Source organism: Passer montanus, unplaced genomic scaffold (assembly GCF_014805655.1).
Source record: "Passer montanus isolate IOZ18808 unplaced genomic scaffold, ASM1480565v1 scaffold5, whole genome shotgun sequence".
Lineage (NCBI taxonomy): Eukaryota > Metazoa > Chordata > Aves > Passeriformes > Passeridae > Passer > Passer montanus.
The window spans coordinates 9,652,628-9,666,735 of NW_024369929.1; the positions used below are offsets into that span (position 1 = coordinate 9,652,628).

The window sequence follows — 14,108 nt, forward strand, 5'->3', positions numbered from 1 at the left end:
ACAGAATTAAACAGTTTGATCTAAAATTTTATAATTGCAATTAGTTCTGTGCAGTTTTCAAACTAACAACAAAATTTTTTTAGTTAACTACAATGGCTTAGCATATATTTTTTCCAAGAAGAAGGCAGCTATGGTCGTAGGACTGAATTCGGATAACCTGGCAGTATCTATGAATAATGTTTCAAGACAATGTTCTTGTAATTACAAGCCCTCAAACCAACAAGATTTCCGTTCTTTTGGTGCCTACTCTCTGTTCTTAACGATATGAATTGTATATTCTGCTTGCCAAACTGTTAAAATTTCCAGTATATGAAGGCTTTTGATTTGTGTACCTTTCTGCAGTGTAGTGGCAATTTGACAAGTCTGCATCTGTAATGAGCACCACTGGGAAAATAGAGATTTTTTTTGTTTGTTTTTCTGTATTAAAAACATTCCAAAACTAATGAAAAACTGAACTTTAAATGAAGCTAGAAATACACCTTTGTGTTACTACCAATAGCATAGGAAAATCACCTACATATTTTTTGCTGTTATTTAAGCATACTTATTAAGCACACTAACTTAAATGCACTCAGGTGTTACCAAGATTTGCTTTTCACTGCTCTTTTAATGAGCAAAGTCCTTGGCAGAACTATTTTTCAGCACAGACAAGCCTCAGAAATGCTATCTGTAACATCTCCATGGTATGTCTAGTACCAAATGATCCTGTTAAAACCAATGGACACCTTGGGAAATTAGATGTCATTCCACATGAAGGGGAGCATCACACCTCAGCTCTCCAGGAGTACTGAAGTACTAAAGGAAAGAACAATTCAGTCCTCAAACCAAGTGTCTGCAGTACAGAGCTGAGTCTAGAGAGGGAGGGATTCATTCAAGCAGAACATTTGGCTGTACATGACAAATTAGTGTCATGACTATTGATTGCACTGTCTCTGCCTATAATCTCATCAGAATATTATCATTTTGCAGGACTGGAGCTTCCTGTTGTACAAAAGAAAAATTTTCCTAAAGATGTCTGGTGTTTGTAAGAAGAGATCTTTCCAAAAGTACACAGGTACTATAAACAAGATACAAGAGTAGTGAAGTAATTTTTGCTGAATTTACCAGCTTGAGGTGCTGCACTATGAAATTTCTGGATGTTTGCAGTCAATAAGGTTTTTGTGCCACAAGAGAAATGTTTCCCCAACAAATGCTGATTTAAATGTTATACATTCCCACTGCTTCAATTTTTGCTCGAGGCTAAGTAGATGATTATTTAGTGTTGCTACAAGCTGTCATATTACTTATGCTGCTCACCAAAGAGGTGGTTGTGTTTCAGCATTAGGCAGGGAGTGTTCCTGTGTGTGCATTGGAGCCCAAAAGGACCATTTCAAAAGGTTGTTGCCTATGTTTGTTGATACCCTCTAAAGTTGATTTTTGTTGCAGATGGCAGCAGAAGTTGAATTTCCCTGTGAAGGTGGGTGGGAGTGGCAATCAGATGGAACTGGGAAAGGGTTATAAGTGTTTTAAATTCTTCTGTGGCAAAAAGTGTGGAAACTGTGGATAGGTTAAAAAATGATGGATTACTATGCAGGGTTAATTTTTCAGGAATGAAGTGGAGAAATTATAATGAAATTAATTGTAGTGGAATTTGTAAACTGGCATAGAATTGAGGTCAGTCATTGTAAAATTATTCCTTTTCCTTTGGCTGGATGCTCTGCACAAACTGCTGTTCCCCCTCCTACAGTGTTAAAATCGCTTCTTTTCATTTGTGAGTGCTTTCTGGAACTGATGAGATTAAAACAGCATAATACCACTTCAACTCAATAGGGAATGATTGCAACTGAAAAGCATTTATTTATTTGATGTGAATCATTCTGTAGTACATTTCAGTTCCATACTGGAGAGGAGGTTTTTTGTCTTTTAAATATTTACTTAAATAGGAGAAGAGAGAGGATGTCCCTGTCCCTGGCACCTTTACTTTGCTAATGCAGGTGACACACACCTCACTTCACAGGGCTGATGTACTGCAAGGGGACATCTAGGATAGTTTCAATTATTCTAGTGTTCACTGTTAGCACATCAAGTCTTTGCAGTTTTATATGAGGATGCTGGTCAGTGTAAAAAAGAAATAATAACATAATATAAGTACCACAGAAAAGTTAAAAATGAAAAAAAAGGGTGGGTTTTGTTGTAATGCCACTGTCTGTTTGCTCCATCTTGCTAGTAGTTTTTAAAATGAGCTAGACATTAAATACCTTCAGTTTCATCTAAAAATAAAGTAGATGCTGTATGGAGAAAGTTTTGTCCTAATTAAAAGGACAGGTGAATTGTGGGGAGAATGACTTAATATTATGGTAACCATAACATTTGACTTTTAATTATATTAAAAAACACTTCCCCTTTAATGACAGCTTTCTTACACTAATGCATAGCTTTGCTTGTTGGGGTTTTTTTTAACTTAGTTAACAGTTCAAATCAGACTCTTTTATTCCAATTTACATACATGCCAATCATTCCAGGATGGAACTAACAATTGTATTGTAGCAAGAGCGAAACAGAGTTTGTAGAAAAAACATAAACAAAAAAATCTTTTTTTAGGCCAGTTAATATAATTGGAAAGAACAGGCAGGCTTTTGGACTCAAAGTCCTTTCTCTGGGTCTGAAAAGGAGTGGCAGAATCTAAGACAGAAACTAGATTAGGCCCAATTCCTCTTAGCTTAATCTAATTATGTTAGTTAGGGCACTTGAGAGATAAGGGTGCTCAGCATGCGTAGAGCCAAGCTCCCTCCCATGTTACAGCCATCGTACTCTGCTGGGGAAAGCTGTGCTGCAGGGAGAGCTGCACAAGCCTGTGATCACTTTCCAGAGACTCCTGGGGTACCTAATTGCTGGCACACACCCAGCCACCCTGGCAGCACACACAGGCACTGGAGGGCAGCTCTGGAGTGGCTCTGGATGAGCCAAGTCAACATCACCATCCCAGGTTGCACACAGAGCTCCCCTGCACCTGTGGCTTCCTCAGCCAGACAAGATTCCAACCAGGCAGAGGGATGGATTACCAGTATTCCTTGGAGTCCTTGGCTGTCTGGATGTACTGCTACCACCAGGCTCATTTTTCAGCTTGATGAATGTAGTGATTCTGGAAATGGTTGTGGCTGCTCCCAATCATTCTTTTAACAATTTCCATTATCCTGGCCAGTTATTTTCAGGGTCTTGGCCTTTTCCTTCAAAGCTATGTGTCTTTATGTTTCTATCTCTGAGTAGAAACTTGTATAAGTATGTCCCTTTGTGCCTGCTCCTCATCTTGGAGCAGTTTATGTACAGCAAATGCCTTTTGAAAGGGCTTGTGACAAAGTGACTCAGGCAAATGCTGCTCTAAGTGACCTTCCCACAGACACTGAGTAAAAAGGAGACAAGCATCAGCTCTCCATTTTGCTGGACAGGGCACTCACACTAAGCATACAGTCAGGTGGAAAGTAATGTGAGTTTCATAATGGTGTCAGTAGCAGACCCCAGCTGTTCCTCTGATACAGCACACACAGGGACTCCCCAGACAAGGCTGGCTTCAGCTCCATTTTACTCTACAGCTTTGTCTATCTTCAGGGTTTTTCAGCCCCAACAGGCATCTTCTTGTGTATTTTAAGCTGAAAGAAAAGTCAGCAAACAAAAACTGAGTCTACACAGGGACCCAGAAACAAAGCTGTCATTATAGGATATGCAACTGCTTTTTCTGAAGCACTGCTAAGTCTTATTCTCTCAGATCCGTACACACTGTCCAGTTCACATCTCAGACCACTGGGGGAAAAGAAAGTTCCCAAACGTGCTTGAAATACTAAAGTAGTCCCAGGAGGAAAAACCTAAACAAACACTGTCCCCCTCACTGGACACACCCCATCCTCCCCTAACCTAGGCAGCCAGTGACACTCTCAGCACTTTCTGCCAGCAGCTCTGACTGTTCTATTCCTCACAAGGAAGACTTACATTGCTTGTACAGTTTTTTGTCACCCCTGTGCATTGTATGCCTCAGTTACTGAGCCAGCTGTTCTGCTGATTCTTAGAAGGGCTTTCACAGAAAGGAATTCTGTATAAAAATGCTGCTGCCCTGGGACTAGGTGGTGAGTAGTGGTGACTGGTCATTAGGTCACCCCGGTGACTTGTGGTGACTGGCACCATTCGTTACACAAGGGCCCAAACAGCAGACAGACATTTTGGCAGAATGGCTTCTGAGTGACAACCTTCCTGTTATCAATCTTTACCAGGGTATGTAGATACAACAGTAAAGTAGACCAGGATTTCTAATTACCATTGCTAACTCACAAACGAGTTGGCTAGTTGGCTAGGGTTGGCTAGTCTTAGCCTCTTGACAGAATAAGTTATAATAAAAATAAAAAGCTGCACTTGTTTAAAATTATTAGTTATCACCTGAAATGAGGACATTTCAGATGCCATTTCCTTGAATATATGGTTAATAGTTTCAAATCTTAGAAAGCATGTGCCAGTTCCTCCCCCTCATACAGCTCCACAAACTCCACAGTCTTTGGATTCACTTCAAATCTTATTCTCAGTATGACAACAAGAATTGCTGACACTGTAATTAAGCAACAAGAATAATTCCAGTAATAAGACATACAAACAAGAATAGCTTAGCAAGCAGGTAAAGATCTAAAGCCTCAGGAAAGGCTGGATAAGCTTTCAGCACAAACAGAACCATAGCAAATTAAGCAGGTTTGCTTAAATTGTACCTGAGAAGGCCACTCCTAGAAACAGGTCTTGAGCCACAACCTAATTTCTCCTTTCCAGGTGGCCCTTGCAGACAACCTGAATCCAGAATATCTAAAAGTGCCATGTTCTCACTTCAGGCCTCATCAGCCCTTACCAAAAAGGCCACAGAACATCTTGTCTAGCTGGCCTCAAACTTATGGTCTCTTCACAGGGGCAGATGGGATGTGGGGAGGTGACTGGGACAGGTTATGCTCAGGGCTTGCTAGCACTGCAGGATAAGAGATGCTGGGAGTGAACTTCAGTTTCTCTCCAACTGTACTGATTAGCTCAGCAGTAGTCCCAAATATGATCCTGGGACCTCATCAGGAGTTTAATTCAAAGCAGTAAGTTTGTTCTTTAGGCTGTACTCAACTCACAGAGCTTCTTTATCCACTGGATCAAGGAAAGCCCCAAAAATTACACATTAGGTATGCACAGTTTCATAGCAAATGCAAATACACACTTTAAATGTCATATGAATGCAGTGGATTGCATTAACAGCATGCTGGTGGCCTACTTAAATACTAGCATTTTCTTCTCTTCAATGCATGTGTAATTTATAACAGCCAGCTAACATCAGGAAGCCCATCATGCTCAAAGGCTGAAATACTTGTATATCATACTTGTATACTGTACTACCCCCAAAGACTAATAGTAAAACAAGATAGGGGAATTCACTCCCTAGAGAGAAGACTCCTCCAGGCTTTAAGGACACATAACTTCCAATTAAAGCTTTACAGAAGAGCTGATACCTGCAGTATGACTAAGGCTCAAGACTACCCAGTGCATGTTTGTCTGATGAGGTGCCTGTGGCACTACTGTAGCATTACAAACATGTACCAGTAAATCCACCTCTGAATGCAGTTCATCTCTCTTGGGAATGAAGTTCATCTTTCACAATACAACATAGTCTTCTAAACAGAAGGAGAAAGAAAAAAACATTTACCATTCTTGTGCCAGGCGGAGTTCAGCTTGAAAGAAACCGGATGAAATGTGTATCATTCATCTAAGGAACAAATCCACACTACAGATTTGTCTGGGAGACAAGTGAATGCGATCCAAAAAAGCTATCCATTTCAGAATGGGAGGCTTGAATTCAGTCCAGCCAGAAAATGCATGCTGAGTAGCATCCATTTATTCAGAGTAGGAATGGTTTCTTCTAAGAGCACATTGCCTTGATCATTGTATTAAACACTGTATATATAACCAACAAAAATTCCCATCTTTGCAAATGCAGGCTATCTGCCAGTTCCACAAAGGGATTTTTTTTTTTACTAAATAGCTACTGCACAAGGGCTGTTGCCAGCAGAGCAGGTTTTGTGTGCTCAGCCTACTGTGATCATCAGGTCTGAGGGCACAGTAAATGGAATTCACAAGCCTTTCCAAGTCGCCTCCTGTGTAAAGCCCTGAACAGACAGTCCCAGAAGTGAAGTAAGGAGCAACTTCCCCCTCCGCCCCTTTGGGCAGCTCTCACACATGCTTTTAGCAATACCTAAAACAAGAAAAACACCTACAGCCACTTCACTGGGGCTGGCGGAAACAGAACGGAAATGAGAAACTGATTAAGTGGAGAGCCAGCTTCACACGCAGAGAAACTTCCAACTTTTGTTCCCAACGACTTTTTAAAAAGTGCTGCAGTTTTACTAGTGTTCCCTTTGGAAAAAAAAAAAATAAAAATCTTGGCCCATGAGCTCTCAGTGCCTACACAGATGAAAGTTGTGAGGCCTTAAATGACTTCAGCAGGAAACGACTGGGAAGGGGAGGGGTCTGTTTTCTGACAGTCCCATTACACATTTCTAGGAAAAATCTTTTCAAGTTCTGTGGACGAAAACGAAACAGAATTGCAGCACTGCCTCTCTTTTGGAGACAATCAAAACAACACTTTTTCTGCTCCCATGCTGAAGTGCTGCAAATTCCCTTCTTTTTTTATCTCTCCTTTTCTCAGGATCTTGAGGTCAGGAATAGCACTTCAGATTGAAGAAACTGTTAGAACCAACACATTCTAATCTGCTCAAAAAGGACCCACGTTTGTTTCAGGTAAACTTGAAGAATACTTTGTTCTGCAGTTGCATTCATAAATCCTTCTGCCATTTCCCAAACCCCTCACAAACTGTTTAGTGAGCTCAGGAGTTTTCTGTTTAGTAGCAGTGACAAAGCACTCGACTACTGCAGGAAAGCTGTGCAATAACAAACGTCAGCCAAGGTCACCCCCAGATCACCGGGGTGGAAGGTCATCCTCAAACAGTATTTCCATTTTCCCCCTCTTGGTAAATTGCTCTGGGAAAAATCCTCTTTTTTAGTGTAATGTAGTTAAAAAGTAGAAAGTCACCACCACTTACACAAAGCTGGAATTCCTGGCCGTGTTGGGAATTTTAACTGATGGCTCCACCCAAGCAGTGTGTGGAACCAGGGTAATGGCTAACACAATGCAGAGCTTAAAATGGAGTGATGTTGCAGCTCCAGCTGTTTTTAGAACTCAGTAAAAGAGATTTTTGGAAGCATTAGAGAAGAAATAGAAACGGAGGTGAATTATGGCTTCTAGTCTGATGATGTGCACTAAGGAATATGTGAGTGACAGTGTAAAAAGGAAGAAAAAAAATCATCACTGGACAGTATTACATAGTGCCATGCTCAGGACCAAGACAGCCACAAAAAAGTGATGACTGTTGGGACATATCTCATGGGAAACAGGTGCATTGCTTTTTATCTGTGCTTCTAGAAAAGGTGCAGATACACAACAGCTTGGGATAGACAACAGAGCTTTTGTTCTGATGAAGAAGAAAGGTTCACTGTGAGCAGACTTGGCCCAACTGCCCTTAACAGTTCCTGTGACTCCATGTGCTCCACAAATCCCTCAGTTATCAGCAAGCTACAGCTCCCTATTTATTAGCTCATCCAAGCCAGCTCTGCAAGGGCTTTTTTATTCCCTGAGAACTGAGCTGTACTGTTTGACCAAACAAGTTTCCACCTTCTTTCCCATGCAGAGACGAAAAATCACTGGCAGGGCACAATGATGACAAGCATTTACCTTATTACCAAATATATTTCCATATAGGTCCCTGCTTATATAGTCCCTCAACTAGCTGCTTGTTCTGATGTAGATTTTTAGCAATTTAATAATTAGTTAGTATTTAATGAGTATTTAGTAGTAATTTGGTAGATCTGCTTTCTCTCTGGAGATGCTAGACACAAAGGATTTATCCAGTGAAGAGAATCATGGTATAAACTCTGTCCCCTCTGAAAACAGAAGTTAATTTGCTGCCAACATCAATGCTTCATATTTGCACAGGGTACTGTGCTGTGTATAAAAAAAATAATTAAATAAGTAGATAAGCAATGGAACTATTTGACAAGAACTACAGAGGGGTGAGATATTTAATAAAACACTTCTGGGGCTTTCATCTCATAAAAACTAATTTAAAAGTTTGCTCATAAATAATAAAATATTCTGTGTTTCTTTGAAAAATCAAAATACCCAAACCTCAGGTAATGCAGTTCTTCACTAACATTACAACAGCCTCTGTCAGACCGTGTTAAACCTGTACATCCCAGTTCCATATTGGCAGGTAGGACTCACTCTGCAAACTAGACCTAACTAGGAACATTTTGCTAAGCACATTCTAAAGGGCTATAATTCCCCCCCTAAAAAATGGTCTGAGAATTCTGAACTTTCTGGAGTGGTCAAATTAAACAGTTTGAAAATAATATGCTTGAGGCTTACAGGAGTCCTAAAACACTACTACAGATACAGCAGCATTTAAAATTACTAGGTTGAAATTATCATCAGTCTGACTTCAGCACAGTGCTAGCTTTTCCCCTTAGAAATAAATTTAACATCATTTCACTCTGTCACTAACCAGGATTATTTAGTTCTGATATAGTCCCTATCACTGAAGCACATTAACAAGCTGAGCACTTCTCTAAAATAAAACTGTAGGACGTCAATGCAAATCAACAGTAAAAATCTATTTTGGCACGATGTAAGAAGTAGAATAACTTAGTTACAGAACATCTGAATGAGTAAAAGAAATACTGTTTTGCAGGCCACTTCTGAAAACCAAAGCAGTTTGCTTTGTCCCCATTGATAGATAAAACCTACAATTTTTTGGCACAAACCCTCCAACATTTAACCTGTTATTTTTAATAAATGGACTTTGAAAAGAACAAAATATGAAGGAAACCTTTAGTGAATCATGCAGGCTATAAATTTTTTGGGCAGCTGAAGTTCTTTATATTTTGGAATTAATAGTCCTGAGGTAGAAGGGCTAATTCAGAGTTATTGAAAGAGAAGTGTCCATCTTACAGCATTTTCCTACAGCTGCACTGTGAACATTCTTTATGCTCTGTTCTCTTGACAGGAGTGATTTTCCTTGGACATCAGTGATTAATGGAAACTCCAGATCACTTCAGTAAAATGCAGTCTCACAAGGAAGAGCCTGCAACATCTCAGAGATCACAGTCTTAAAAAGGATCCAAACCCAGTGAGCAACTGCATCTTCCCTAAGTGAAACCTGTCCATCTTCTAAAATCATCTCATGGGGAGCAGATGTCCACAGTAACAGCAAACTACTGTAACACCAACCCAGGAAAAACTATGGCTAAGGTAATATACCTTTGGGAAAAGCTTTTAAAAAGTACTTTGACTCTTTTTTAATAATGTTTCTATCAGATTTACTGGATTTTAGAAGTCTGTTTTACTCAAGCTTCTTCCTGATCACCACTGTACATTTGCAAAGTGTACTTATCATCCAGGGAAAGTCTTCTACAAACAACCATTATTTTCAAAGGAAAATGGAAAAATACAGCAAAGGCTTCAAAGATGTGAGTGAATTATTTCATTCACAAGTGCACCATGTGCTCTCTCTTCTGTAATGACACAGTACAGAAAACAAGAGGTAATTAATGCAATTCCTTTGCCAAATGAGTGGGATCTTATAAAGAATTGGCACATAATTCTGATTTGAGCTTTCTTGTTTTAAACAAAACCAAACCTAATACAGAACAATACAATGTACTAACATGGTCCTTTACCATATTTTTCTTTTTTCCCCAATACAAGTGTCTGCAAAGTGCTGGGCCTGTAATCAAAGGACACTCAGTGCCCAAACCAGCACTGCTGATGCAGCCAGACATTTCTGTGTACTACAGTACAGTCATGAAAGTGAACCAAAGAAGAACATTTGGTCTTTTGTTGTCTTACATACCAAGAGAGAAAAGCATGTCTCTTCCTCTGTTCTACCCAATGAACAGATGTGAGTTTAATCACATACAAAAGAAAATGCTCACAAGTTTCAGACTATGACTTTGATATTTAGGAGTAAAATTACTTTCTCAATAAAAGTAATTTTCATCTAATTATCTTGAAACTCTCCGTAAAAGGAAGATAGGTAAGGAATTGGATAAATACACCAAAAACCAAAGGGTTTCCCTTGGTGTAATTTTCTTCAGCTGGAGAGAAACCTAAGGTCATTTTCATAAACAAAACACTTATGGCAAGATAAGAAAAGAAGCCTCAGGGAAAGTCATAGAAAGTTATAGAAGATTCTTCAATAAATACATATTACAGAGCAGTGTAAATTCAGATGCCTCCTCTGTCTTGCTGAACTCAAAGCAACAAATCAACGCAATACACAAGGTTAGAAAACAGCAGAATTAGGTAAAATAGAAGCAGAAAATGCCATACAAAAGCCCAAAAGGGCACCTTAAGGGTAAGCTGGCCACTAACCTACTATCCAGCTCCCCTGCCTCCCCCCAACTCAAATCACCTCTTAAATACCTAAAGCAGATTACCCTTCCTTCTGAGGAGCATTACAGCTGACAAGATGTGTGAAATGCAGACCCAGGGAACACAGATCTGGGGCAACTCTTCAAGACACGTTTTGAAAGGATGTCCGTGGCATGGAGGTGGTTGGAATCACATCCAGAGAGAACAGGTATGTTCCTAAAGCCATCTGGCCCTTGGTTACCAGGATCTGTCCTCACACTCTGCAGGGATAATGTGCACAGAGTACAAAGGGATCTCTTTTCCACATCTGGGTATTGCACCAGGAGCACTGGGTGGAGGGACAGAGATGAAATCTGTGGTTCTGCTGTGAAAGTAAGATGCACAATGCTGGCATCTGGCAGCCATGAAAGACACATGAGGCAGAGCTGGGCCTCTGGGCTGATGCCAGCCAGGGTGTCTGCAAGGATAAGAAGAGCCTGTAACCCTTGCAGAAGGGTCAGGATGGCAGGACACAATTATGGCCCATGCTGGTACTGCAACTGCAAATTCTCTAGCTTCCCAGAGTTTCACTGTCTACCCAACATCCTAAATTAATTTTAAACCCACAGACATTCAAAGTTCATCACAAATTACAAGGCAAACAAAACATCCAGACATACACATCCCACTGAAAATCAGTGGGAGTTAAGCCCCTAAATACTCCAATAGTTCTGACCAAATATTTTCCCTTTTTTCCCCCTTAAAAACCCCAGGTTGTGTCATCCCTTTGAGCCTGTCTTGCTCATAGCTTTTCTCAGCCCTATATTTCACTGTAATTTCTTGAGAGCATCACAACCTGCCCAGGCAGCAGCACCTATCTGGAGTTCCAGAGATAGTGCTGGTGTCTCTGGAGCATGCAGGACTCACTTCAACAACTGCTCTCCAGCCCACTCACATGTTACCAGCTCCATGTACAGGGACAAACTCCTCTCTGCCCGTCACAAGACAAGATTACAGACCCTGAATGAATCCATGTCTATACTCAGTATTAAGGAAATTTCATGCAGGCAGTTTCACTTACAGACTTTCTTGCAATGCCTAGGACCTATCTGAGTTTCTAAAAAGTGAGTTTTTAATTATGAGCAGAGAAACAATAGCTCATTTCAGCATGAGAAAGAATACACCCATTATTTTTCCATGCTCTGTAATTTAAAAATAGGTCAACTCATTAGCTTTAAAGCTTTCAAAAGTACTAAAACTGAAATACAGGGCTCAGTTTGTTTTTTAAGCCAGACCCAGAGATTGAAGAGTTTTAGACCAATGACTACTTTAAGATGATGAAAGAGGATAAAGTTTTTGAACTATGAATCTAATACAGCCAGAACAGATTGATTTCATAGTAAATTTTTAAACAGAAAGTAAATTTTTAAACATTGACTAAATTTGAAGCATTTAAATAAGACCAGAGCATTAACTGCACACCAATTCAGAAGTGCTGCAGGGCCTATAATTTGTCACTCTGCACATATCAAGATGACTTTTCTCACATTTTCCCATTGTGTGCATGGTCAGAATGCAAACAGGGGCCAAAGTGCACCTGAACAGCCAATTGAGAGACTTCCTATAGGTAGTGTCAACCCGACAGAATCAATACATACTGAAAAAATTGACTGGGAAAATGTAATTTCTTACTCTGTGCTTAAAACCATAACCCTGAGGGCCAGAATTGCTCTCTTGGCATTTTGTAAGTTGAGAACAACAGAATTATGGTTAGTGGGACATTGACTCCCAGTGCTTCCCATGACCTGGGGAGCACCTGGTGTGCATTCAGTGTGAAACAGAAGTTCATCAGTGCCAGTGCCCAACAGGCTTCAGGGCTGTGTTCTCTATCCTCAGACTGAAGTTCAGGTTCCTGCTGCCCAAACAAAACTGGAGAAAACCTGCTGGTTGAAGATCTTGGTAGGTAAGTCAGACCATAAACCCAACTACTCTGAGCCATCTTGTACTTCCAGTCACTTCAGCTGAAAATAATTTTATTTTTAAATTGAATTTAAGCAAGTTGTTAGTAATCACTTTTCAAGTATTTATTTTATTGAGGGAGGGAGGAGAGGAAAATCAAGCTATTTAGCTTTCCAAGTATTTAACATAAAACCCAGAAGAGCTCCATCTGGCAACCAGCAGGATTTCTAAATAATCTAAATAGTATCTACATAAGAACCAGGCTGTCTATGGAGTGAGACAACTTCAACTTTTACAGCCACAAGAAGTCTTTATTAACATAAAAGGAAATTATAAAGAATTACGTTAGAACAGGAACAAGAGCCTGGCAAGCTGACAAAAGACCCCAGGAATCTCTGCATTAATCTTGAAATGCTGCTTTTGACTTGTTGGAATAGAGCATCATACTCTGCATGGTTTTAAAAAAACAAAATAAAAAACCCTCTTAGGTTCAAAGGACTCAAGCACAATAAAACCAGCTCTAGGAAAATATTCAGATTAATGAAAATCAATATGTAATTCCTTACTTTGCCACACAAAAAACAACCCTTAATATTTGAACATACTTTGGAAAACATCAGTATTTAATTAAAGTCATGGAAAAGGCCCTTCATGTCTATAGATGTCTGTCTTCATTAAGAAGATGGTTCTGAGTACTGTTGCTAATTATGTAAATTAAATACACTTTTGAACTAGTTTTACATATAGAAAATATGGTAATTCTAATTCCCAAGTAAGTAAACACCTCAGAGTATACAGTATTTAATTTTCTGAGTTATTCATATGTAGGATCTGGCCTTGCACTTCATACCTAGCCCATCCACTTTTTGGATCATTTGGGAGTGATCCAAACCTGATGGTGGTTTGGTGTCATATGGGAAATATTTAACTGGTCCTCAATGCCCCTGTCAAGTTGCCATTGGGATTTTCTGTCAGTTTCTTGGCAAAGAATCAAAGAGTGAAACAGTGGGCCCAAAAAAACATGTTATGGTGATCCTGTGAGGATAGGGCAGCCTTGAAGCTCTGCGTTTTCCGCTATCCCTGGGCTACAGGAAGAGAATTTCTATCTTTATCGTTGCCCATCTGGCACCTTTCACAGGCAGCAAGAACAAAGAAGTAAAATGTACTGGCCCCTACCATCTGCTTCTGCTTGTGAAGTCTGGAGAGAGCCCGATAGGGAAGAAAGCAAAGAAAGATAAAACCCAGCCCCTCCGTTTCCCACCAAACTCTTCTGGCAGGTACACGTTGTGCCTGTGCTTCTTCCATCTCTGCGGAGACCTCCGGTTCCTACAGCAGCACAGCTGCTGGACACAGAGCATCCCAAACCCTCCCAGCCTCCCGACAGCCCCAGGAGAAAGGCTGTGCTGGCTGAGATTTGCTTTATTGGATCAGCCGCTGTTTTATCTAGAATAGGAAAATTCCTGTGGGTTTAATAAGAGGTATTGCCCTACAGATTTCCTCTGGTCCCACCTCCTTTCCCATCAGCCACATCCCTTGTTGCTGCAAGGCTGCATACACCATGTGTTGGCTGGACCCCTTCTGTCTCTGACAGAAGTTTGGCCAAAAAGAGCAGATTTTCTGCTACTTTGATCATTTCCTGTGGTAAAAAGTGAAGGGAATTATCTGACCCAGGGTCTTTTTTTTTTTCTTTTTTTCTTAGTTT

General features: G+C 40.2%; 1 long non-coding RNA gene across 1 annotated transcript; it reads right to left on the reverse strand.

Annotated features, from left to right (window-relative positions):
* Window positions 1–2,437: 2,437 nt before the first annotated feature.
* On the reverse strand, window positions 2,438–6,121 carry LOC120509203. The gene is made up of 2 exons (XR_005629186.1): window positions 5,690–6,121; window positions 2,438–3,626 (listed from the first exon to the last, which is right to left on the reverse strand). It is a non-coding gene; the product is annotated as an uncharacterized LOC120509203 (long non-coding RNA).
* Between the last annotated feature and the right edge of the window lie 7,987 nt (window positions 6,122–14,108).